Here is a 12,943-nt window from a genome sequence, read left to right as displayed (position 1 = left end):
TTGTGACAGCTGGAGTCTCGTGTTTGAACAAGAACTTGAGAAAAACGAGCAGGCGGGATCGGCAGCTTGAGAGGCGACTCAATTACGGTGAAAAGGTCACTTTTACTTCAATGTGTGACATTTTAATATCGGTGTGTCCAAGCTGACTACACACTGATTTGTTCTCCTTGACACCAAAACAACAATTAATGACAATTTGCAGGCAGTTTGAGGCCAAGATTAGTACTGTTGACTCGTCTTGTCAGTGAATTATTCTTCAGATTTATAGAGCATCCATAAAACACATATTGAAGGAACATCACTAACGAGCTTGGCCCGGGGGTTCACAGCTCTGCAGTAACGTCCCTGGTTTCATCCCATCAGCCCTTAATGGTTCCTCATCGCCTGTGATTCATGAGCTGTCTGCTCGTCGCATGTCAAATGGTCTCATCTCCAGCTGAAGGTAAACACGTGAGAGTGCGACCCGAGGCCACGCATCACAGCGTGGACGCCGGTCGGACCAGGACCGGGGCCTCGCCTGCAGGCAAGCCAGGCGACTCCAAAAATAGCAGTGACGCTCGCTTTGCTTGAAGGGGCGTTAAGAAATCCTCGGCCTTCGCTGACCTCTGCAGGAGACCAGTGAAATTCATCATCGTCAGGTCGCAGACACACGAGCTGTAACCGACGTGACTGACGGTCAGTCACTGAGCAGCGATCCATCAGAAACTGAAGTCAGATTTGAACTACGAGGACTTTATAATATTAACTGTGTCCTGTCATTTGCTTTCTGATGAAAATGGTGTTCAGCCGTCAGAGAAACGTCTGACTTGTGGCCCAATCCTTAACAATTAAAGATACTTCAACATTGATGGAAATATGCTAATTATGTTCTTTCTGAGAGTTTGATTGATGACACTCTCGTGTCTGTTGAAGCTGGTTTAACCACATGGGTGAGATGAGAGAGACCTTGTTGCAGAAAGTAGAAGAAAAAAATAATGGAGGTATTTAATATATAAAAGAAGCTTTACAAGAACATTTGAAGACAAAATTATAGGCAAAGTGTCAGTGATGGGACTGACAGCAGCACAGTCAAATTTAGAGGTCAAATTTAACAGCAAACACCAAAATAATATACGATATGATGAAGTAACGGAGTCTAGTTTTTGTCTGTATTACTATAAGGATGCAGTGGAAGCATAATATAGAATATAAAAAATGTTAATATAACATAAAGATATAACTGTCTGTCTGCCTTTCTGACAGACAGCTTTGAAAGTTTTGTATTTTAAAGGTTGAAGAATTCAGGAATGAATTCTGGCTGGTTTAATCTACAGCAATGCATCATTTTCTGTGAGACCATCACATGTTTGCAGCGTGGCCGTCCTGTGAGAACCACATATCTCTGCAAAGTTTCATGAGCTCTGGAAAACAGCCTATTTTCAGCCTTGTGATGCATTTTCCAGCTGATCCAAGAGGCTTTTTAAAGAGATTATTCAGCTGGAGAAAGAGGAGAATTCTCTCAACACATAAATTTATCAGAAAAGTTGTGATTCAGAATCACCAAATCTGGAGATACAAGGTTTTCACAGGACAGGAAGGGGATGGAAAGTAACTCGTAACTGAAGCCATGAGACAAATGTAATGGAGTGAAAGTATGATATTCAGTAGTGGAGTAGAAGTATGAAGCTGCACAAACTGGAAACACTCCAGTACAAGTACCTTGAATTTGTACTTGAGTGCAGTTCTGGGCTGCTCAGATGTGAAGCTGGCCTTCACTCAACGTCTTCCTCTCTGAGGAGGATCACACTCGTCTGCCTGAATGCTGACAAACCCCCCTGCAGCTGAAAGCCTCCCCGCTCCTTTTCCTCCTCTAAGTGTGTTCAGGCCACACGCCAGCAGAAGGAAGAAAACCATCTGCTACGTGCTAAGACATCGTCAGCGAGGACGCTGGCAGCCATGAAGCACAACAAGCCAGTCATTAAGGAAACCCAGGATTTCCTCCAGTCGCGCTAAGTGAGGTTCATGATGATGATGATGGAGGACGCAGCAGAGAAATGTATTACAAGGGATTTGTCAAAGGTTTTTTAAAACCTTTTGGGAAAATGTGACTAAGTCTCTTGGAAGTATACTGCGATTGCTTATTGTGTCAGTTAAACTCCTCAGCTGAAGGAATCTGCTCTTGGGATAATAAGCAGATTACTACTGCTGATGAGTGATCGCCAAAAGGCTTCATCTGTCTGACAGGATGAATGTTGAAAAATTAAATCATGACCTGCAGCTCCGAACGGAAACAATCTTCACGGAAAGAGCAATTTACCCCATGAATACAGAGAGTTACTATCAGCTCTCCGTCTTTGTCGTCCGTAAACCTTCAGCTCTGCTTTCACTGCTCTCCTTCTGTATTCTACATGTTTAGACATGGATGGCCGGGAAGACTCGGTTTTACCATATGGCGATGAGCTGTGTCGTGCCAGCGGTCTCTGTGGGGCCTCAGCTGATGAGGAGGGACGTCGCCATGTTGTTTCTGGAACATGCAACGACAGGAAGGAAGAGGCAGGAGAAGAAAACGTGGCGTGATTTCACAGAACATCAACTCCTTCACAGCAAAATCTGCATATTCATGTTTCTCTGCATGAACCTCATCCACACTTTTGATAATTAATGTCATTTGCACACCAGAACTGTCAACTTTGGCATGTTAACACTAGAAGGTGCAGCTCTCACACTGTTAAAGTACATTCTGTACTACATATGAACTGACACGAGTGAGGGTTCACCTTCTTCTACTGTGCAAAACGTTGGATTTATTATCCACATTTGATCATGTACAATTCAGTTTTTATTAGGCAATTGTATGTTTCTCATGTGCATAAACCAAAAACCAGAAGAGCTTACAGTATATGTTCAGTAGTGAGTGTGTTAGCCAGTTAAAATGAAGCAGGAGGAGAGTTTTCTGTAGTTTATTTGTGATGTTATATTTCTGATTATGCAGATTTAACCTTGATGTGTCAGAACTTCAGGTGAGGGCAACGTAAACTTTATTTCCTGAGAAGTAAAACAGGAAGATTTTCATCTATCTCTGATTTTTTTTTTTGGATAATTTCCAACTCCCATCCTGTATTTTAGCCGTCCATCACTAGTAATCGTAAATCATTCCACTTAGCAGAGCAGGAAGCCCTTTACGCTGTGACGGCTGGGGCCGAATTGTTTTCCTCTATGACGAGCCGCCTCGTCAAATATGGGAACGTTCATTTTGGCAGTGCTCAAAGCAATGATCTCAAAGCAAAAATACCCACGTGTGTGCGCATGGAAAGCTGAAAATGAAGAAATATACATGATTCAAATCTCGCTTTCACTTCCTGGATTTTTGCTGCATCTTAAATATACCTCTTCACACTAATGCCGAGTTTTATGGACATAAGTCTGTCTCTGAATGGATGATTGATGGATGGACAGACACAGCATTGCAGTATTCAACCGTCCTGAGGATGAAAGTGTGGACGAGTTTTTCTAATTCTCTGTTTTTGTGTTACATCCAATCATTGATTTCTGAATGCACCTACTCAGTGCTTGTATGGGACCACTGTCATCCAGCAAACATGGTTATATAAATCTGTGTGACGTCTGCATAACTATGGTAAGGCATTTTATTTGTTATTATAATCTGTGGGAGCATGCAGAGGTTGAACAGAAGAGGCCCGAGAATAGAGCCCTGAGGAACTCCACTGCATTTAAGGTCAAATTAAACACACGACGACAGGCTTACTTCTGCGTCACAGGGACACATTACATTAGCTGTGATCGATTCTGTGGCTCGAGGAACTTATAAGTTATTGCACATTGATTTTCAAACTGCACTGGAATGAATGGATGTTTGGAATCTAGGAAAAGCACAGCCAGTTTTTAGCCTTGACCTAAGAACTACTTGTTCTGAGAGGCAAACAGGTAATCAATGCAGGGATGCTAAGATTGGACTCCTACACATTTTGGACCAGTTCAAGCTTGGAAAAGCTGTATTGACTCATGCTGGAATATAGTGAGCAGCAGTAATAAAAGCATGCTTTACAGTTTGTAGTCGCTCTGTAAAAACTTCACCTGTTTCCTCTTTGTCATTTTAAAGTAAACATATTTTGGGGGTGTTGTCGGGGCACTTTTTGGAGCTGCTGTTCCTCAGAAAACCCTTTGTACAGTCGGCAGATTGGTTTGTAAAGCTCACTCCTGCTTCTTCTGTCTATCATATTAACTTCTACTTATTGCTGCCAAACTATAAAACATCATCATACACAATCACATCCTTTGAGCCTCGGTTCCTCCTTGTAAATCTCTCTCATCGCTCCAAATCCCACTGTCATATTTGCAACTCCAGAGGGATTAAGTGGAAGGATTTCAGCTGATCCTCGTTTGTGCACCTCCTCCATTAAGTGACACAGACTAAAAACAACAAGCAGCTTTCTAATAAACACTGTAATTCACACTGGCATCTCTCTGAGCTTTTTTTTGAAGCTCCTCACTCAAACAACAGCACACGGAAACAAAATAAAAAGTGACGGCTGCACCATATGGCTGCTGAATGTAAAAATAGCTTTTGGGTGTGTGTGCTGCCACAGTGAAATCAGTGCCAGAGTTGTTGTTGATGCCGCCTCGGTCTGTCCCGTGGGAGCCTGTCCCTGGACTCCTTCACAAACGAGGTGTAAAACGCACACACCAAAGCAGATGTTTGTGAAAGGTCACCTGCCTCCCGGCCTCTGTGTTAATATAACTCATCAGTGTCTGGTTAGGAAGCAGAAGACAAATAGCCCAGATATCCTTCCTCCTCCTCTGGATCCACTGATCTCACTGGCTGAGATACTTTGCGCTCACGTTTAAGATAATCAGATTAAAGTGGATCGAATCTGCAGGCCTGTGTTCACATGAATGGACCGCTGAGGCGCGATGATGGGGAGGAATGATAATGAGGCCTCATGGTTCACAGTGTTAATGCAGCGAGGAGGCGATGCTCAGCTCAGTTCACGCCATCGACAGCTTGGAGTTTTCATCCCACAAACGTGTCTCAGAGCAGCGGCAGAGCAGGCAGACGTGGCATGTTTGGTTGAACCAAGGTTCAGCTTTGGATCAGAACTCCCTCATAGCAAACAAGCGAGGTCAGCTCATTTCCCACTGCAGGATCTAACATCATCTACATTTAACTGAGACAGCACCATAAACAGTGATGCCCCGGGGAGTTTGAAGCTGTTGGCTGAAGCTCCTGCAGGTCGGTTTTCATTTGCATTAAGCTAAAACTTTCATGAGAGACCATTTTTTTAACACAAGACGATGAGCTCTGTGTTATCATGTGCTCATGAAACAATGCTAACATGCTAATGCTTAGCAGGTGTAATGTTTACCATCTGTGCCGTCTGTGTTAGCATGCTAACATTTCCTAATTAGCAGTAAACACAAAGAGCAGCTGAGCATGACGGGAACATCGTTAGTTCTGCAGGATCAGTGTCCTCAGCAGGAAACAAAGTATTTTGGATGCTTGTGGAGGCGACATTTGCACCAATATACAAATATTTCTCAATGAAATTTGCTAAAAATAACAAATACATGTATGTCTGACAGGCTTTTTTACAGATTATACAGAAGAATACTTCAGTCTGGGTCTGACAGGACAACACAGTGTCCATGCTTCATGTTTTCAGGTGTGGCTCTCACCTTTACTGCAGCTGTTGACGTAGTACCTCAGTCCCTCGGGTGAGGTGTAGCTCCTCCATCCTGGGGGAAGAGGTCGGCTGTCAGTCTCCTCCCCGGGTGCAGCAGAGCTCACGGCCGCTGGCTTCTGTCATAAACAAACAATCACCTCATCATTGATGTAAATCAAGCACGTTTCCTTCTGTTAAACGTTCTCAGAAATGATCTAATGAGCTCAGATATAAACAGTCACAGAGCTTCAGAGATTATTACGTGCATACTTTTACTTCACTAACATTTTCACTGCAGGATTTCACTTGTAACAGAGTGTTTTTACACTGCGGTATTAGTACTTTCAGTGAAGGATCTGAATATTTAACATGCAGCTGCGTCCATAAATGAAGAAGTAAGTCCTGTATTCTGGTATAATGTAGGCAATAACTGGAGGATCCTGAGAGCTGTGAAAATGGATCGTTTAATTCATCCTCACTGAGGCAGCAATGAATAAAAAAGTCGCTAATGTGATGCTGCTGCTTCATTAAAGTTTAGGTAGAATAACAGCTTGCCTCCATTTTGCACATACAGTGAATGTGAATGTAGGCGCCTCCAACAAGTGATGTTATTATCATCAAATTCCCATTTTGCTTTTCAGCAGCTCTCAGCTGCTAAATAATGGTGGTTTTCATATGGTGAAATATGATGCGCTAAATGGATAAATAATGATAAATGCTCACTCCACCTTATCAGCAGTCCCCAGGAGCCTCCACACAGACCATTATATACCGCCTGCACTCTGTATACGGGGCCAGAAATGACTGCTGTGTGCTTTATAAGGGAAAAAAGTCGTTTTTTAATCTGCAGGGATCGCTGGCTGTTCATTTTCAGACGCAGCGGTGCATGGCCGCTCAGAACTGTCTGCTGAATCTGACAGAAGGCCGGCTGAACTTCAGGACGGTGCGCTGCAATCAGACATCTGAGGCGAGGTGGGCGAACGCCATCAGACAGATATATAAATGGGGAGATTATTAGCGGAATGATAAAGGAGTCATATCATGTTCTTTTTGCTCGCACGGGCAGCAGGGCAGAGTGGGTGGATGAGGCCGACTGATGTGTAACATTAAAGGGACTCATCGGATCTCTCCTATCTCTGCCGCTGATTTCAGTTTTCTGTGAGAGCAGCAGATAGCTTCGGCCGCGTTCTGCTGCAGTATTTTAGCTGCTGTATTCACACTGAGGAGATGTTTGCTGCACAGAAAAGATAAGTGACATCCTCTGCTGACAGTTACCAGTGACCCATTTACCGTCAGGTCAGCCCATCGTTCTCAATGCTCCACATAATACCTGGAAACAAATGTGCAAACTGGACAAAGAATTAACCTTCATTCAGCAGCTAAAACACTCTTCAGGGCCCTTCGAAAGGCATTTCACACTGCACTTTAACTCCTGCCTGTATCAGTCGAATGCCCTGGACATAAACTGAAGCAGAGGAGTCTCACGTTAATGTCATCTGAAGGAGACGGGGTGAAATCTGAAAACTCTAAAATTCATCCATAAAGACTCCCTGCACTGTTACTGAATGATCATAAGCTTTAAACACAAACTTTTATCAGCATTTCACACATTCGCTGGTGTGCAAAGAGAAGAGCGGCCGACTGCTGTCCGAGCTTTTATGTGAAAACACAGATCTGTAAGATATCCCTGCCAAATCCCACAATCCTCTGGGGTTCTGCTCTCGGTGTAACCCTAAAAGCAGGATCTCCACTCCACTCATGTTAGCTCAGCCCTCTCTGAGCAGGAGGAAACTAAGCAGACAGGCTGTGTCAGCCTCCTGCAGAAGGGAGGATGCCTCTCGCTGCTTCACGGAGCTTCTTCATGAGGGCTGACAGGGAAAGAATGAAAGCGTTGAGATCCTTTTCCACCTGGAAAATGAGATTAATGAACTTCAGCCTTCTTATGGTGCTGCAGGAGAAGAGCTGGTGTTTACATTTTTGTGCTTTTTCCACCATTTCTGCACCTTATTCACAGCGTTACACCATTTCTAACGGTTCTCTGGGGTCGATTTTACACATGAAGAAGAAAAAGGTAGTTTTTTACTGTAGAGAAGCGATGACAAGGGAAACATGAGCTAAAAAATAGGACATCTCATCGCAGTTTTTCATTATCATAAATCTATTTTGGAATCTGGCTGCTCTGTACAACCAATCTTAAATGATCAAAAAGGAAAAGCTTCTGTATGTGTCACTTTAGACGCCGACAGCAAAAGTGGTTTGTTTTTGTTCCCAGAGGCGGCTGCTCTGCGTTTCAAACAACAGCAATTATTACAAAAACACAAGCCGGAGCCTTATAGAGGGACGTACAGCCATAGAAGACGCAGATAAAAATAATAAAGTCGAGGTCACGAAGGAAGCAATGAGGCCTTTATTCGCTCTGAGGCCAAATAAGCATCTACAGCAGCGCATTACTCAGCCTGCTGCCAGGTCGGCTTTTGTTCCTCCGAGGGAGGCAGAGCTTCGGTGAGGATGTAAATGAGGAGAGACTGTACTGACAACAGAGACGCATCTTAAAAATAAATGTTTGGAAGACTTCGACGAGCTCAGAGTTTGAGAGAAGATGCAATGTTTCAGGGAAAAGGGGGAAACGAAAAAGTCAATCCAGTGGAAACTTAATTAGAGAAGGAGGCTACAGCCATGCTAGCAGCTCTGTGAGGCTGCACATAGGCTAACGCTGCTAAGCTAGAATGCTAACAATGACAATGCTAACATGCTGATGTTTAGCAGGTATAATATTTAGCATGTTAACCGAGTTTAGCGTGTTAGCATAATTGATCGTCTGTGCAGCTGAGGCTGACGGGAATGTCGTTAAGTATTGAACAGAGTGAAATTATGACATGATGGCGGCCAGATGACACTTTAATGGATCACCAGAGTTATGACAGCTCATCCTGAGAGGAGCATGAATATCAGCTGGACCCTCCAGCCAATAGCTGAGACACTTTACTCCAATCACACGTTAGCCTCATGGTGGCACTTGAAGAAAAGTCACCAAAGTCATCAGGATTCATCCTCTGGGGATGATGAACGTCTGCTGAAAATTTCCAGTCAGGCTGCAAGTACAACTAAAACTTAAAAAATAATCAAAAAACAACACTTCCTCCCAGATCTCAGCAGTCTAAATGTGTATTTACTGCAGCACAAACCCCCATTTCAGAGATCCATATCTCACCACACACCAGAGTTCATTTCTGCCTCAGATAAGAGACTTTTTCATGGAGCGAATGACAGATTTAACATGCACACATCACAAACTTAAATAACTTTTCAAAAGCTCTCTACAGTAAACAAGTCACTACGACACTCGTTTCAGTAACACGTAAGGCAATTAAACGACGCTCTCACCATGCTGCTGCGCTGCAGAGCTGCAGATGTGTCAGTCAACCAGCCACTGGAGTCTGAACGAAGAGACAGAAGAGATTATTGGGTCTCATTACTGTCCAGAATGATCCAAAGCCTGCAGGGCCACAGCTCAGGACTCAGAGGAAATGGAGACACTGAATATCTTTCAAGCTAAGAGCCATTTTTTTTTTTCCCCATTTGTTAAAAAATAAAAGAGCTGGCAGAGAGACATGCTTTGGTTTTGATCAGCGCAGGACATTTTCTATGAGTCTTTGTTGAGCATAAATGTCCAGTGGTTCTCACTCTGTGTCAGAAACACAAAAGAGGACACTGTCAGACAGAGCTGCGATGGACGGGGACACAACAAGGACGTTTCTGTCTCGCCGGCTTGTTCTTCTTACGTTAAAATGGAATTGACTCTGCACACAGTGAGTGTCAGTCTGCTCGCAGTCACTTCAAACAGATGAGCTCTGTCTCTCTCTGGAGAATGAGGCCACTTGTGAATACGCTGCAGAGCCGAGCCGAGCCGGGCCGGGCCAGGCCAGGCCCCGGGCCCTCTGGGACCAGGAGCAAGATCTGAGAGGTCCAGGTCACTTTGCAGTGTGTAGACGTGCAGTCAGTGACAGTTTATGGCAATTAAAGTCAGTCAAAGATGAAAAAATGAGCTAATAAACAAAGAAGATTCTGATGGAAAGAGCAAAAATTAAATTGGAGCTCGTTTGTTCTGTGTAGTTTATTTTTTTAAGTTTTCTCTTCATCTGTACTTATTTTTGTCCTCGTGCTGCTGCTGTAGATCCTGAATTTCCCCTCAATAAAGGATTATCTTATCTTATGAAAACATGTTATTAAAGCTTTGAGAGCCCCCAAATTCTCCAAATTCATCATTTACAATTTAATGAAAAGGCCCCAAATTTATCCAAATTTTAATATGGCACCTCAAAAATTTATTTTTTAGGATTGCAAAATGTCTCACTAGTACAATTTATGGGAATTAAATCACTTGGAAATGAAAAGATTTGGTTGAAAAAACCTGGTCAGTCCAGTTGGACGATCAATCTGAAAACATACTTTTTATAAATGACAGTTTTTTGGTATAAAGCCCAAGTGCCTTATTCTGATATAGCATCTCAGTTAAAATTCCTAATAAGTCTTACATTTGTTGGTGCATCTATCATTTTAATATGGCCGCATGCCAAATTTATTGATATTTATCCCCCAAATCTCAAAATTTGGTATCATAAGACACAAACTGGAGTTTGCCAAATGTATTTGTTGTTATTCGACCATTAAATCCTAAATTTTCATTAGTACAACCTTAGCACGGTGGTGACGGCGATCACAGTAACACTGATAGGAGCTATTTTTAGCGTCGCTGCTTCTTCTTCTTTTGTTTTGTGGCACAGCTCAGACCTCCAGCTGTCACTGCTCAAAGCTCCATCAACACTCAGATACATGAAGACACATAACCCAGTTTTTCATGCCAATACTAATAATTCATACTTTGATTATTTATTATAGTGCATTTGTTTTTGTGTTTATTTCATTATTTAGTATTTGTGTTTTTTCTGGGGCCTCCAAAGCGACTGAGTTCACTCAGGCTGTGCTTCGGACAGACAGTCGTCCTTTCATTTACTTGTTAATGTCCCAGCAGGAAAAGCTGAACCAGACGTCCAAACACGAACGCAGTATTTCTACTGTTTACCTCACGACCGCTAACTGTCCAGAGAAGCAAAATCCCGTCCCATCACAAACTGTCGAGCCATCTGAGAAGCCTTTAATTGCATTAATCTGTTACTCAAGCTGGACTTCCTGGATCTTATTTCATCGTCTCACCTTAAACAAACTTTTGGTCTCAGGCCGACTGAGCTGGACTGGAAGGCAGCTGCCGAGACGAAGATCCAAGGAGACAAAGTGTTTTTAGATTTCTTCTAATTCGTTTTCATTTGTCTACAAACCAAGAACAGGATCTCAAGCAACAATTAACCCTGTTTACGTGCATCATCTGTCTTATCTGTGAGAGACAGTCGGTCACAGCAGAAGGTGGAGGCTGACAGGACGGGAGGAGCTCCTTGTTTATCACTCACTCTGTTTCTGCTTGTCTTTTGCATTACTTTCACACACAGAATCAGGATCAATAATTGAATCAAAAACATCGTCTGTATGTTTCTCCCCCTCATTCTGTCAGCGCCGTACAAAGTGCTTTGTTAAAAATAAAAGAGAAAAAAAGGAAGAACTAGGTTATTTTTGTCACGCTGCCCGTGCTGTTCAGTTTGGATCAAAAGCAGCTGGATGTCTCAGTGGAAGCCAAAATCCTGGAAAAGATCTAAAATTAATGACTTCTACATCTTGAAGACACAGACGAGCTGTCTGCAGACGAGACGAGGGACAACAAGCACATACAAGAGTTCATGACTTCATCTCATGCTGACAAACAGTGTGCCTTCAACACGGCTGCCAGGATTTGGATGTTTCAGTTCTACCTGCTCCACTTCCCATTGACGCCCCCTGGGGGTGTCAGAACAGCAGCACGGCAGCGACCATGATTAGTAGATATGTCACCCTCGAGCATCTTTGAGACTCTCTGTGCACATTCAATAGGTGAACGTGCAGCACTTGCAGTGATTGATGAGGGTCAAAGGTCACTTCCTCTCTGGTGTATAAAGAAAATGTGCAAACACAACACTTCATGTAGATGCTGACACTGAAAAGCAGTGTAGAACAATTCAGAGTTTAGGTCTTTGTGTTGCAGTTAATTATCTGCCCAGCAACAATAGTCAAGGCTCAATAATAATAACTTTGCTGTGCTGCATATTCACACTTAAAGGTCCAGTGTGCACGATTTAGTGCCACCTAGAGGTGAGGTCGTACACCCGTTGCTTCGCCCTTCGTGCATGTCCTGCTAGTGGCACCATGAGGTTGACCTTTGTTGTTTAGAGCCAAATGTCTCAGCAGCTATTGGATGGTCATCAAACTCGGTACATTCATGTTTCTCTCAGAATTAATCACAATAATTTTAGTGATTTTTCATCAACAAAAGTAATGATGCTCCCATCAGGCTCAGAAATACTCTGTGTTTAGTGCTAATTAGCAAATGTTAGCATGCTAACACAGTAAGCTAAGCATCAGCATGCTAGCAGTGTCACTGTGAGCATGTTAGCATGATGTTGTAGCATCATATGCTTAAATACAGCCTCACAGAGCCGTTAGCATCTTGACTTTAACATTAAGTGTTTTTGTTAAACAACGTCTGAAAAATGACTCCGCACCTCAATCCTTTCCTGTAACCTTTGAACTTTCCCCTGAATAAAAGTCCTCGTTGTGGCGTCGACACCTGATCGAGTTTTACGTGGTGTTGGAGAAACGGTTTGAAAGGTTTTGTTGTTCTGGGCGTCTTGTGATTTTGGAAGCGTTTTGGAAGGAAAGTCGAGGTGATAGAGCCGAGTTCAAAGCGGCGCTCTGATGGAAGAAATGTTTACGGTCCAGCTGATATCAACTGTGAAACCTAAACCTGCTAGCAAAGCCACTCAGAGGCTAATGCTCAAATCCTCTCCCTTACCTCACCTTGCTGTGACATTACAGCCACACGACTCGATAACCTCCAACACGAGCCGCACTTGAAACGACGGCCAGAAACAACTGACTGAAGCATTCGCTGTCGCCGAAGATCAGGGACGACCTCGCACATGAATAACAAAGCACCTCTCACACTGGACTGTTTGCTTTGGACCGCTGCCACAGTCTCATTGTTAAAACACTGTATCCCACTCAGGCTTTGACGGCCTTTATTTCCGCACCAGCTGCCCGCAATAATCCTCTAAAAGGAATATAATCAATCCTCTTCAAATCCACTTTTAAAGGTTGTCTGCCCGTTCGCGTCCGGGCACTAATCACCTCAGCCTGCA

The sequence above is a fragment of the Chaetodon auriga genome, chromosome 16 (assembly GCF_051107435.1).
Source record: "Chaetodon auriga isolate fChaAug3 chromosome 16, fChaAug3.hap1, whole genome shotgun sequence".
In the NCBI taxonomy this organism is placed as follows: Eukaryota; Metazoa; Chordata; class Actinopteri; order Chaetodontiformes; family Chaetodontidae; genus Chaetodon; species Chaetodon auriga.
The sequence above is the reverse complement of the archived record's forward strand: the minus strand, read 5'-3'. Positions refer to the sequence as shown.